Source organism: Etheostoma spectabile, chromosome 12, assembly GCF_008692095.1.
Source record: "Etheostoma spectabile isolate EspeVRDwgs_2016 chromosome 12, UIUC_Espe_1.0, whole genome shotgun sequence".
NCBI classification, from domain to species: Eukaryota; Metazoa; Chordata; class Actinopteri; order Perciformes; family Percidae; genus Etheostoma; species Etheostoma spectabile.
The window spans coordinates 5,840,047-5,853,111 of NC_045744.1; the positions used below are offsets into that span (position 1 = coordinate 5,840,047).

At 41.2% G+C, this 13,065-nt stretch overlaps 1 long non-coding RNA gene across 1 annotated transcript in view; it reads left to right on the forward strand.

Annotated features, from left to right (window-relative positions):
* Positions 1–4,124: 4,124 nt before the first annotated feature.
* Positions 4,125–13,065, forward strand: part of LOC116698807 (uncharacterized) — a 32,861-nt gene continuing 23,920 nt past the window's right edge. The window contains exon 1 of the long non-coding RNA XR_004334304.1: positions 4,125–4,137. This is a non-coding gene — a long non-coding RNA (uncharacterized LOC116698807). The remainder of the gene's footprint in view (positions 4,138–13,065) is intronic.

Consider the following 13,065-nt stretch of genomic DNA (forward strand, 5'->3'; position numbering starts at 1 on the left):
CACTTCAACCTTGGGGTCAAGGACACGCTGTGTCGTTTAATAGAGACGACGACATTGGAGGTGCTTTTTAGTTTAATATGCCTGCTCGCCACAGCTGAAAAGAGCCTCAGCTGGCTTGTTTAAGTTTCTTTTGTGTGTGTGTGTGTGTGTGTGTGTGTGTGTGTGTGTGTGTGGTGTGTGTGTTTATCTTTGGAGAAACTGATAGAGAGAGAAGGAGGGGCGTGGTGTTTGTAAAATGGGTTGTATAATCCCACAGCATCACTCCGCTACATCACACCACCTCTCCATTCAGAAACAGCCTTCACCCTGAGGGACGCCATCAACTCCAGAGGTCGAGACAGCATTGCGCACTGTAGTATCAATCATTTAAAGGTTACACTCTCTTGCGTGCCCATTAAGAAATAAACAATAGAATATGAAAATTGTGTGCTATCGACTGAACTGAAAATGATCAAAAGCACAGGAGCTAGTTGAAGATGAATTTAATTGTTCAGGTTATTTATGGCCAGGCTACTGACTGATGGAAATGTCACACGTCTTGGAAAGGTTAGGGGGGATATACAGTGTGTCCAGCTCAAATGCTCTTTCATTTTGGGTTGTGTCCATAGGAGCCTACTGCAGGTGTAGAAACCGCAGGCACACACATACTCACTGTATTTGTATTTGTAATGCTTTTTTTTTTTTACTGCTAAAAATAACTTGTCTTATGTTGCCGCGATGTGTGTGAGTAGCGAGTGAGGGATCACTCACCACAATTTGAGGGATATTGGAATTCAAATTTACCTCTGCAAGTCCACGCTATGGATCAGTTAGGAAAAAAGGTCTCGGTGGTTGTATGGCCACGAAAGTCCAAAGACAGGTATGCATCCATCCAGTGGTGGAGGAAGTATTCAGAACCTTTACTTTTGTTAAAGCACCAACAACATATTGTAAAAATACTACACTGCGGAAAAGCCTTCACTTAGATTCCTACTCATGTTAACATACATTAGCTTTATCAGCAGCATGTTACTGATACTGATTCCTCAATGCATGAGTAGGATCGTACTGTTGTACTTGGTTGTGGTAGAGATCATTTTTCTGTTATTGTACAAAGATACAAAGATCTGCAACAATGCAGTGCATTGTATGAATTCACATGTTCTGTATGTAAAATCGTCATCTGAAAGGTATGTGATTCCAAATAAATGTAGTGGAGTGAAAACATTTCCCTTGGGAATTCGGTGGAGTAGCAGGACAAAGAAGCATGAAATGGATATTTACAAGTACTTAAAACTGCACTTGATAAAAACAAATGTACTTAGTTACTTTCCAGCACTGAGTCTACATGAAGTCATGTGGCAAAGTATGTCAGATGAGAGCCTGCAAAACAACAAATTCCTATAAAAATGGTCTCTCTTTGGGTGGCACCTCACCAATTAAGGTTCACATTTTGATTAATAAAATAGAATTAGGCTGATGCTATTAAAATCCATCTTTGTGTGGAATCTTAGCTTATCCAAACTTCTCTCTATCTGTTTTTTTTTTTATCTGTTGTTGTGTAAGGCATATCAGCCCCTTGAGCACTATGAGGATTCAGAGTTATTTTTTTTGTTTTTTTTAAATGAAATCCCAGAAGGTTCTTGCTGGTGGAAGATTCACCGGCTGAATCGGTGATTCCTCACTAAGTGATGTGCTGTCAGTGTGCATCGTTCCAAACAGACCCGCACGGTTCATTACATTAAAAACAAGAGGAATAATTCTAGTGATTGAGACCGCTGTGTCCCTTTACTCTCACCCTTCCCCTCTATTTATTAATGAGGATTACAGCAGGGAAGAGAGGGGAAATCACAGTAATTAGATTGACAGTCCTTAGTGCCACACTCTCTCATTGGTTTTGTTTCCTGCTCACATTAGATGATTTAACTCTCTCCTGTCTCTCTTAATCTTCAATCAAGCTGTCTTGCTCTGACATACTGTGTCGGTTACACAGTGGTAGTGTATACAGGACATTGAGCCAACTAACATTGGGTGCAATTGTTTCAGTGTGTGGTTTGAACATTTTCAATTACATCCAAATTTGCATGTCCGATTACATTTTTTTAACTTTCTTTCCCACACCACCCAACGAACATCTGTATTGTTTTGTCTGCTTGATCATTGTAAATATCTAACACCATATGTACCTTCCTCCTCCTTTTCCTCCTCCTCCTCCACCAGTCTCTAATCCCCACAGCAGGCAATTGGGAAACTGCTGCTGTTTATCCACATGTCAATCAAAGCAGCGGGGAGAGAATGATATCAGCTCAACAACGGCTCGTGTGCGTCACAGTGCCATGAAAGCACACGCCCATGTGTTCACATGCATGTGCTCTCTGAGACCCAACTGCAAAGATAAACACACACACACACTCAAGCAAGCTCATAAAGCTGTATCTTGTGTCTTTTTGATCTTTTGAGTGTTTTCAGATTCTTGCTTTTATGCTCTATCAACTCAAGGACCAATGATTCAACCAGCCAAGATAAAGAAAGAGCTAAAAAACACTCCATCGTTTCAATCCTGAATTTCTTCTTGAATGGTACACAATTCAAACATGATTCTGTCACATAAAGGCGTGTGAAAAGAAAAGAGAGGATGATCATTATCAAAGAGAGAGAAAGGCGTCAGGGCCACATTGTGATTGTTCTTCCCCCGCTCCTTTGTTTGCTTTCCTCCTCCTCACCTCTTCACCCTCGTCACACCATCCTGAGGCGGGGAGAGAACGGCACGCCCGTTGTCATGGCTCACCTTTTCAACCAACGTCTCCATAGTGACGCTGCCTCACTGCCTTTCGTATGAAGCTGCTCTTCCACCATCGTCTCCTCCCACCTGTTGGTCTCCTAATCTCCTCCAATGGTCACTTCCTTTCTTAAGCTAGACATTTTCTTAGTGGCATGCATTCATTACTTTTCTCCTCTGTTGTACCCATCTGGCTCACCCCTTCCCTTCTGCCAATTACTGTGGTTAAAGCATGGTCCGGGAGGCAGGTGGTTTCAGCCAGGGAACAGAGATGGGGGTGATTAGGGCTGCAATATGTTGTTTGAGCCATTAGGACAGAGGGGCAGAAAGAAGGATGAAGAGTGCTGTATTGAGCAACAGGGAGGAGAGAGGAGTGCATCAAAGGAATGAAGGTGGATCTATACAAGCTTAACCTTTTTGAAAAGGGCACATGTCTACGTAATGCTACAGGAATGCAGCAGAAATCCTGCGGGAGAGGGCTAAATATCTCCATTAATGAGACTGAGTTCACCAGCCGAGTCTCTATGTCAGATGAAGAGATTGATACCTCTCTTTTTGTATGGTAAATATGTACAGTAGCTGGAGCCATCAACCGGTTAGCTTAGCTTAGCTTGACTTAAAGAGTGGTAACAAAGGGGAAAGCTAGCTGGGTTCTTTCCAAAATCTGCCTACTGTACCAGGCCTTCTAAAGCTCACTACTGACACATTATATCCCGTTTGTTCGGTCATACAAAAACAAAATGAACAAGCTGTGGTTTTACTGGTTTCTTAGCCGTGGGCAGTAACTATTGTCCATGCAACTTAATAAGCATTTTTTTAAATTTCAAACAGGCACACGAGAACAAACAGGACATCCCAGTAAACAGTGCCTATATAAACTCATCATACCCGTTTGAAACAGTTACTTTTTTTGTCTTACAGCCGGAAATCAAAACCAATTAAAAATTAAAATAAATGTTCCAGCTTCATTTACACATTATGCATAACAACATTCAACTAACATAAAAAGGCAATCATTCTGAAACATAATAAGAAAATAAAACTAGGGTAACAGAGTTAGAAAAGTCATCAGTCCCATGATTTAATACTTGGTAGAGCCTCCAAATTGCTTTAATTACCGCCATCAGTCTGTTTGGATATGTCTCCAGTAGCCTTGTGCACTTAGATTTGGGAATATTTTTCCTCGCAGAATTGTTCAAGTTTAGTCAAATTTTGTGGTGAGCGGTAATTGACTGCTGTCTTCAAGTCCATCCACAGATTTTCAATTGGATTTAGGTCTGAGCTCTGACTTGGCCACTCAAGGACGTTTACCTTCTTATCCTTGAGCCACTGCATAGTTTTTTTTGGTGGTGTGTTTAGGGTCGTTGTTGTGCTGGAAGGTGAACCACCTGCCCTAGTTCAGCTGTCTAGCAGAGGGCCGCAGGTTTTCCTCAAGAATTTCAGTGTACTTGGCAGTCCCCATTTTCCCTTCAGTGGTGACCAATTGCCCAGTCCCTGCTGCAGAGAAACACCCTGTTATGGCCCCTGGCCTTTTAGGTTAGTTTAGGCTGCCAGTGTTTGTGTATTCAAATTTGTCTGTGTGGTTGCCCGGAGAGGATTGGCCTGTGTGATGGCTCCGCCCACTTCCCGGTTCCAGGCCTTGATGTTGATTGGCGCGGCTGCTGGGGATCCTACCAATCAACTTCCTTCAATCAGCCCAGTGAGAGTTCAAAAGTGCTCTTGGATTCATCAGTGTGGCTGAATGAAAGGATCAGTCTGCCATGCAGTCACCTTAGCTAAGCTGTAAAAAGTTGTTTTTGTTAAAAAGTTGTTGTGTTAAAAGCTATTGTTAAAAACTAGTAAGAGTTCCTAGTTAGAGCCTGTTGTGCTTAAAGTCTTTGTTTTTGGTTATATTCTACATGTGTTATAATTTAGCAAGCTAATGGGTGCTGTGCTCTTTTAGTTTTGTTTGGAAAATCTTTGTTTATATAGGCAGCACCCATTAGCTCTCTTTGTGTTTGGTGTTTTGCTATTGTGTTAATTAAAAATCTTTTTTTTTTTCATAACCTCGTCTCCTTTTTTGAATTGGTTCCTCCACCTTCATCCTTTTTCTGTTACGCCCATCATTACAACGGGCCAGGTCGTAACATACCCCCTCAACATAATGTTGCCACCACCGTGCTTCACAGTAGGTATGGTGTGTTTTGGGTGGTGTGCTGTGTTTGGTTTTTGCCAAACATAACGCTTGCAATTCAGTCTAAAAAGTTCAAACTCGGTCTCATCTGAATATAAAACCTTTTTCCACATGGCATTAGAACCTTGCCTATATGTTTCATTGCTAAGTGCAAACGAGCCTCTGTGTGGCCCTTTTTCAGAAGAGGCTTCTTTCTTGCCACCCATACAGGCCAGCTCTGTGTGGAGCTTGTGAGATTGTTGTCACATGCACAGACCGACCAATAAAAGCTTGTGAGTCCTTCAAAGTTGCCAGTGGCCTCTTGGTAGCTTCCCTGATCAATGTCCTCCTGGCTCGGGCATCCAGTTTGGAGGGACGGCCCGATCTAGGCAAAGTGTTGGTGGTGCCATAAGCTCCAGCTAGCTACATATTTAGCGCACACATATGGGTGCTATTGATCTTCTCATCTAACTCCCGGTAAGAAAGAAAATTCCTTTAACTCTTATTTACATCTAGTGTACAGTATAAATACTGTCAACTCTCAATTTTTTATAGATATTCTTTGGACATGTTGTGCCTTTATTAGATTAGACAGTGGTCAGATGACAGGAAATGAAGAGAGAGACAGATTGGGAACAACAAATAATAACAAAAGTGCCCCTCCTTAACCCCTAGGGTGCCGGAGCAATTTGTCATTGAGTTCTACTCTTGAGCTCATTTTTACATACCAACTTCCCTACATTAAAGTCACTATTTCACTCACATCTCGCCTCCACCATCCCAAACCCGATTCTTGGTCTCTCTTGTCGTATTACCAACCGTTCCCCACTTTGTAGCACTACTTTCTGTCTTTCCTAAACTTATCTTCAGTTTCAGCTCCTTTTTTTCACTCTGCATCCCACTAACCTGTCAAAATCTCCATTTTGCTCATTATTTTTACCCTCCACCCCCCTGATTTTTTAACCCTGTACATATCAACGTCTGCGAGTGTTCACCTTGGTGTTCTGACTCATCCCTTTTCAACGAACCGACGGAGTGTGTGTGTGTGTGCGTGCGCATGCGTGCGTGTATCCTTGTGTATATGAGCACACATGCACGGATTATGTTAGTGTCTATGGTGAGGGATGCAGTGTGACGCACTGGCTGACGTCATCAGAGGCAGAGGCAGGATGTGTTTTTTCATCAAGAAATCTTGTCAAAGAAGAGGGCAGAAAAAGAAACTGAATAGACCAGCAGTAATGCACACATTTGCAGCAAAAATTATACAAATTGTCATTATTACATTCATGTGTTTTGAAGCTTCAAAGAGTCATTTTTTTCTTCTCTAATTGGATTTTTTTTTTTTTTGTCTCCTTACTTGGCTGTGCATGTAACAGCTTTATTTGTTACTTGAGATGTACAGTGCCTAGGCAACTGGGAGGGATTTTTATTTTCATTAAAGTCTGCCACCTCTTCTGTCCTCCTCTGCATGACTCTATCTGGCCATTATCTCAATGTGAGGCTGCAGGGAAGTGTGTGTTTTGGCAAATGTGTGAAAATATTAGTCACATAACAGCACAGATTGAGATACTGTATATTCGTTATCATACCAAACCCAATATGTCCAATTCTTATGCACGCCCAAACGTCCCGTTGTCTCTGCCGTGCGGCACGCCACGCAAGGTTGTTTTTTTTTGTAAACGTGAGATTTTTTTTTCAAGAGTGCTATTTCTAATGTGAATGATGTTCTATTTTTGTTTCGCCTCCTTTTCTTCAGTTCACTTCATCTTCTCATGTTTCCATTATGTTCGGTCTCATTCGTCCACCCTTCCACCCCTCCCCTCCTCCACTTTGCCTGTTTTTCAACCTTCTTCTCTGCTTTGTCCCTCCCACCGTCCCTCTCTTTCCTTTCTCCACCTCTCCCCCTTTTCTTCTCTGGTGCTTCATCTCTGCGGTCTCTGTCTCTCCCTCCACCACTCCCTGACGGCGCTGCGATGATGCTGTTCTGGCTGCCTCCCAAACCGCTTGCCCCCTCGCTCCTCCACATCCACAGCACCCTCCCTCCTGATGCTATAAATACCCAGCATCGGTGAGTCATCGCCCAGACATATTGGTTGCCTCTCCCTCTGCCTCTCCACCCCACCTCCTTCCAACCACACACACCTAACACACACACCACCACACACACACACACACACACACACCACACACACACACACACACACACACACACACACACACACACACATCAAACGCTCACACTCTGCTAGAGCTCATTGCCAGACCTGACACGTTTCCCCACCTCCACATTGGCCCTCACATCATGATGACCCAGCTGAGCTGAGATGGGGCGTGTGCCCGGCATGGTGCAGCCAGTGTTACCGAGCACAGCCAAAAGTCAGTTTTGACCAAAAACAAAATCAGCATGAGTGCGCACGATATGGGAAAAGACAGTCAACCACAAAAGTAGACTTCATCACATTTATTTCCAATTGGGTGAAGTGGCACTCCTTAAATGCTCGCCTAAGTAGCTTTAGACTCATTAGAACATTTTTGTTTTTGTATCTGCCTGTTCTGTTGCTAAATTGCTGTTATAAAATACTGAAATACAACACTGCATTAGTACATTAGACAATGTATTTTCCCTTTTACTGTATTTCAACACTACATATTTGGTATCTTTGGGTGCCTTTTAATATGGGTTTCAATTTATATGGAGGTGCTGCGTGTTTGATCAGTGGCTTTATCACACAATATGAGAGTGTAATGACGGCCATGACAATGAGGTTTAATAGGTTTAAGGGGTTAAGGCAAAAACAATACATTAATGCATTTATGGGAGCTACTTTACACACAAAAGTGGCGTGTAGTTTTTTGGTTTTTAAAGAAAGGGCAGCAGAAAGAGGAGGGCAGCTCACCCAAACGTCATATCTCTAATCAAGCCTATCCCTACTGCACCTGAGTGTCATTTTAACAGTCAAGTGTCACATCTCAGTCGCAGTCCTCGCTGTGCCACCATCTTTCAGCCTCCGATGTAATTATTCTCCGTTTTCTCCAGCTACCACCCACCCACCCACTAGTAATGAGGCAGCTCCGATTCCAGCTCTGCTCATCCTTGGGTAAACTCCAATATGGCTTATTGGCTCACAGTGTGTGAGCACCAAGCACAAACACAGATAAAAGTTTTTGCGCACTTCTGAGTCATAAGTAGACAGGAAGAGGGAGCAAGCAGTGAACGAGAGAGAGACCAGGGAGAAATAGGAGACGGTAGGAGACAGAAACAGGCAGGATAAAGTGTCAGAGAGCAAAGACAAGCCAAGACCACACACACACACACACACACACACACACACACACACACACACACACACACACACCACATTAATACAAAATGGAAGATGTCCCTTAGTTTCTGGCTGCTTGGTGCTGTTGTTGTTGTTGTTTTTGTGGTATAGAGAGACACTGTGTGTGTCTGCGTCAGAATCAGTGGGCTAATGAAGGAAGCTTTATGCCTCTGACGCACTCTCCGGTCCCATAGGGTTGGATGGAGGGAATCAAGAGGAGAGGCGGGGTGAGAAGAATCACTCATCTCTCTGTGGTCTTATAGCTGTTTTATTTATAATAAAATGCAAAAGCAGCACAGACAGAAAAAACATGCAGGACTTTAAGTAGCTTACCCATGTTCTCTCAGATAGCTTTGGTCTGTTGTTGTCCAAGATATCATCAGAATTCTCTTGGACAGCAGAGACGGCCTTGCTGGCCCTGATGGCTTTGATTGGAATACAACATTGACAACTATATATTTCTAATATATATTATATATTTATTAATTTCACATGTATTTTACAAAGTCCGTCCCTACAGTTTACTCCCGCAATTGTGTTGTTCCTCTCTCCCTCGGTTGTGCGGCTGCCAGTGCATCTCATAAATTCAAGCTTTTATCCAATCAGATTTCCGCTCTGTGTTGTCTCCGGGTGAAAAAGCTACTCTGAGGCCTTGAGAAATGCGAGTGAATCACTCTGCTGTTTGAACAAATAGGGACTATGTTGTTGATTGTCATATTCTCTAGCCAATCAAATTACGAGTTTGCCCTGTTGGGCGTTTTCTTTTACAGACGGGCCTCGTGGGCATTTTTGGGACCAGTTAACATACGGTGGCCGAGAAGCAAAACTTGCTAGCTAGCTAGCATCACACAACTGTAGCAGTAGGCTAACGTTAGTTCAAACTCCTTTCTAGTTTTAAATGTAAAGTTAATAAAAGGAAGATGGACGGACTTTTTCTTCAGATGATGAGCAGGTTGTGGTAAGTTTGCTGGATGTTTCTGAAATGTAGTAAAATGATTACAGGCTAAGGCTAGTACTAGCTACCACTGCTTGCTTTTGATAGCTGCTGCTGCTGTTGTGTTGTTGTGTGTCCGCTGTGCCCTTGTGTGTGAGCGGTGGCATGTTGGTGGCTTGGTGAATTTGTGTTATTTGTGTTTTTGAATGCTTTGTGGTATTCGTATGACTAAATGTGACCGGTTGTTGTGGTTTTGGTTTTTGTTTCTATGGTAATTAGACACATATTATGTGTTCGTAGGATCATGTGATAGGCTACTGCGTGAAGGTGATGGCTGCAGTCACATTGTACTCATGTAGTACAATGTGACTGCAGGAGTGTATTTAAACTCTCGAGATGTTGAGCCTTCTCTTTGGGTTTTGTGTTTTTTTTTTTTTTTATTGACAAAATGCAGTATACCGAGAATCAGGTAAACAATAATAACACTTGAACAGCAAGTGTACAAACTTAAAGTAACACTAGAGAACTTTCCCAGCTTTGGTCCTCCTACAGGTGGGGAGCAGAATTGTCCCATTATGTGTCAATGGAACCACAGATCTGCTACCAGAGTTGGCAGGCTTGCATAGTGCAGTTATAATAATAATAATAATAATAATAATAATAATAATAATACATTTTATTTAAGGCGCCTTTCTTGGCACTCAAGGACAGCAGAGAGCCGCAAAGCGAATGCAGAAGTGCCGTTCCCCCTGTTACCAGTTGATGAACCACTGAAACGATTTTGGAAAAATTATTTTAAGTTACAAAAAAGTTCTTGAATTTTGCTTTAAAAATAAAAAAAGACATATAAAGCAATACAAGTGAAGAAATTTCAGAATCATTATATAGACAAAAAGGGTATAAGAAGCCGTACATTTACAATTAGGTTTAGTCAAGTAGAAAAGCTCTACAGTTTCCACAACTGTAATACTTTTCTTCAATAGAGATTTAAATTCTGTGAGAAAAGGTACAAAATTATGAGAAAATCTCAGCTTATACAGGATAATGAGACTAATCAGATATGTTGAGCCTTGTGTTAAATAACTTTATTCCACACAATGGTGCCCTAGTGGCATGGGGATTAAAAGGTGGTTTAACCCTTGTGTTGTCTTCCCGTCAACATCTGAAAATCTATGCTTTTTATCAATGTTTTTTTAAAACTTTTTCTAATGTTTTGTCCTTTTTTTCAACCCTTTTGACTCTTTTTTTCAATGTTTTTTGACGTTTTCAACACTACGTAACACTAACTTATTAACTTTAGTTTTACAATTTTTGGGGAATTTGTGGTCAATAAACCTCATTTATAGGAAATTATACCTAATGTTTGAGTAAGAGAAGCAGAAATTAGGAATTATTTTGACTAAAATTAAAGGAATGTATGTTGATGGATAATCACAGACTGGAATATGTCAACTTTTACTCAATACTATTTCAAAACCACTTCAGTTTGTTTTTCAAATGCTATAAACTGAATAAGACGCCCCAAAAAATAATGAAAGTAGAGATTTGGACTTGCCAAAGAGCATTAAGTGGAATCAATTATGTTATTTTGGGTAATTAAAAAGAACATTGATATAGGAAAGTACCCAAGGACAACATGAGGGTTAATTGTACTGTAGGATAGAGAAAGCCCAGGTGTGAAATGTGTATTATAGCTTAAAATACATTGTAATGTGTATAACAAGCCCCGGGCAGTTTTTATTTGGCATTGTGAGCTTTGTAAGCTCTGCACTATGTAACTTATATAGAACATATACAACATTTTCAAATTCATTTGTACCCATTATTTCATCAAAACTTACATTGCCTCAAACCTTAAAACTGTGAAGGAAATTATGACAAGTCGAATGAATCAAAGAACAATAGCTGATTACAGCTGAGACAATTAGTCCACTAATCCACTAGTTAACTACCCCAACGTTGTCATACACAGATTCTAGTCAAATTCCCGACCTTGAATGTTGTGGGTGGAACAAAATTTGTCTGGCATCCAGGTTACTAGTTAACAGAACAGGTGGAGGCTGGGGGTGTGGCCAACTGCCACTTTGCTTGTGTGAAAACCCTGATGTCTCTCTCTCTCATGAGAGGGCCAATTTCTCTGGATGGGCAAATCAGAGAAAGGGGTGGTAATATTGCCCCTTATGACCTCAAAAGGGGCAAGATTCTAAATCAGCCCATCTGAGTTTCATTTTCTCAAAGGCAGAGCAGGATACCCAGGGCTCGGTTTACACCTATCACCATGTCTAGCCACTGGGGGACCAAAAGGCAGGCTGGGGGAACTCATAATGGGGGTAGTGCACTGTAGGCCCCTGTGGCGCAACATCAACAGAAGTCTTATTAAACCCTAGTATGTGTACTTCTACCTTAGTATTGAATGTGAATACTTATGACACCTCTGAGAATAATAGTTATTTGCCCTATTGCTGATATCAAAACACTGGTGTATGACCAGGGCCTAATATATCCATAAATAATTATTCATTATGAAAAGCAGACACTGCTTAAATGCTGGACTCTGACTTATTCAGACGCATTTGGGGGCAGGACAGCAGGTGTACATGGCGCAGGAAGCCAAGCCTCTTCTTTTTAATAAATCAAGTGATTTACACGTCTGAAGCCTTGAAAGAAAGAAAAAAAATCCTTTGTTTACTAGCTCTGATTGACCACATTGACTCAAACACACACATTCAAAGTCACACTGGCCTTTGTTGCCATAGAAACTCTGGTTCCAGGATGATTCTAATCAAGCTGTTGATCGTGATCACACGGTGTTCCTCACAGATGGCGGGCGTCCAGGTGTTGAAAACACACGGACGCATTTACACACACACAAGCAGTAATTACAACACAGTTTCTTTATTTCATTACATCATTTTCAAGGCCAAATCACAAATAAATAAGGAAGGAGACACTTGCAATAGCTTGGCCACTTAACCACACAAATCAAGGAGTAGACCCCAAAATGTGGTTATTAACAAAGACTATTAAATAGGTTAACAGGAGAATTTACACCTGTACAATAATTGTATTATTAATGAATTTGAATCATTGATTCAAGTTCATGTCTTGTTAGTTCAAACTGACGTCGCAGGACACGGCATTCTGTGCTATCAGCAAAATGTGGGGATCGTTCACATTCTTAAGACCCCCTGAAGACAGCTCATGTGTGTCAGAAGGCAACTAGCTGCCTCTAGCTAGGCAGAGGAAAAGCAGCAAAGAGAACTGGTATAAAAAGAAACGGAAGGAACGGCTTCCCACCTCATCATGATAGTACTGTCAAATACTTGTAGGTACTAAAATAAGCCTTCTGTGTGGAGCTAGTATACATCTGATAAGAGAAGAAGTAAGAGTACCTGATTATGCCTTTTTATTAATGCTAAATGATTTCAGTACAAGCTAAGCAAAATTTGAGGGCAGCTGTGGGAAGACAGACTGACTGAAGCAAGGGTGTCACTCATACTGATGCCATTCATAGGAAATATCTCCAAACTAAAAACCTAAAGCAATTAATGCATGTTATATATATATATTTTTTTAACAAATATCAGTTGACAGAATCAAAGACCCTTTTTATATACATTGCACATACAGTGGCATACACATAAACCAATTTGAAGATACAGAAATGTTACCTGCACTCTATGAGGTTGGCGAGTTTATGTTGTATACTCTCAATTAAATAAGGAGTGCATCATAAGGAATTTCTTTAGTTGTTCGACTGGAGCGCAGTCCTCTCACTTCTCTTTCAAATATATATTCAAGTGCTTTGGTACTGTTGCACACTTTTTATCATGCAAATTTTACAATGCAAAATATTCAATTTTCACTTTACAGTCTTATTTAAAAGCACAGTACGTTC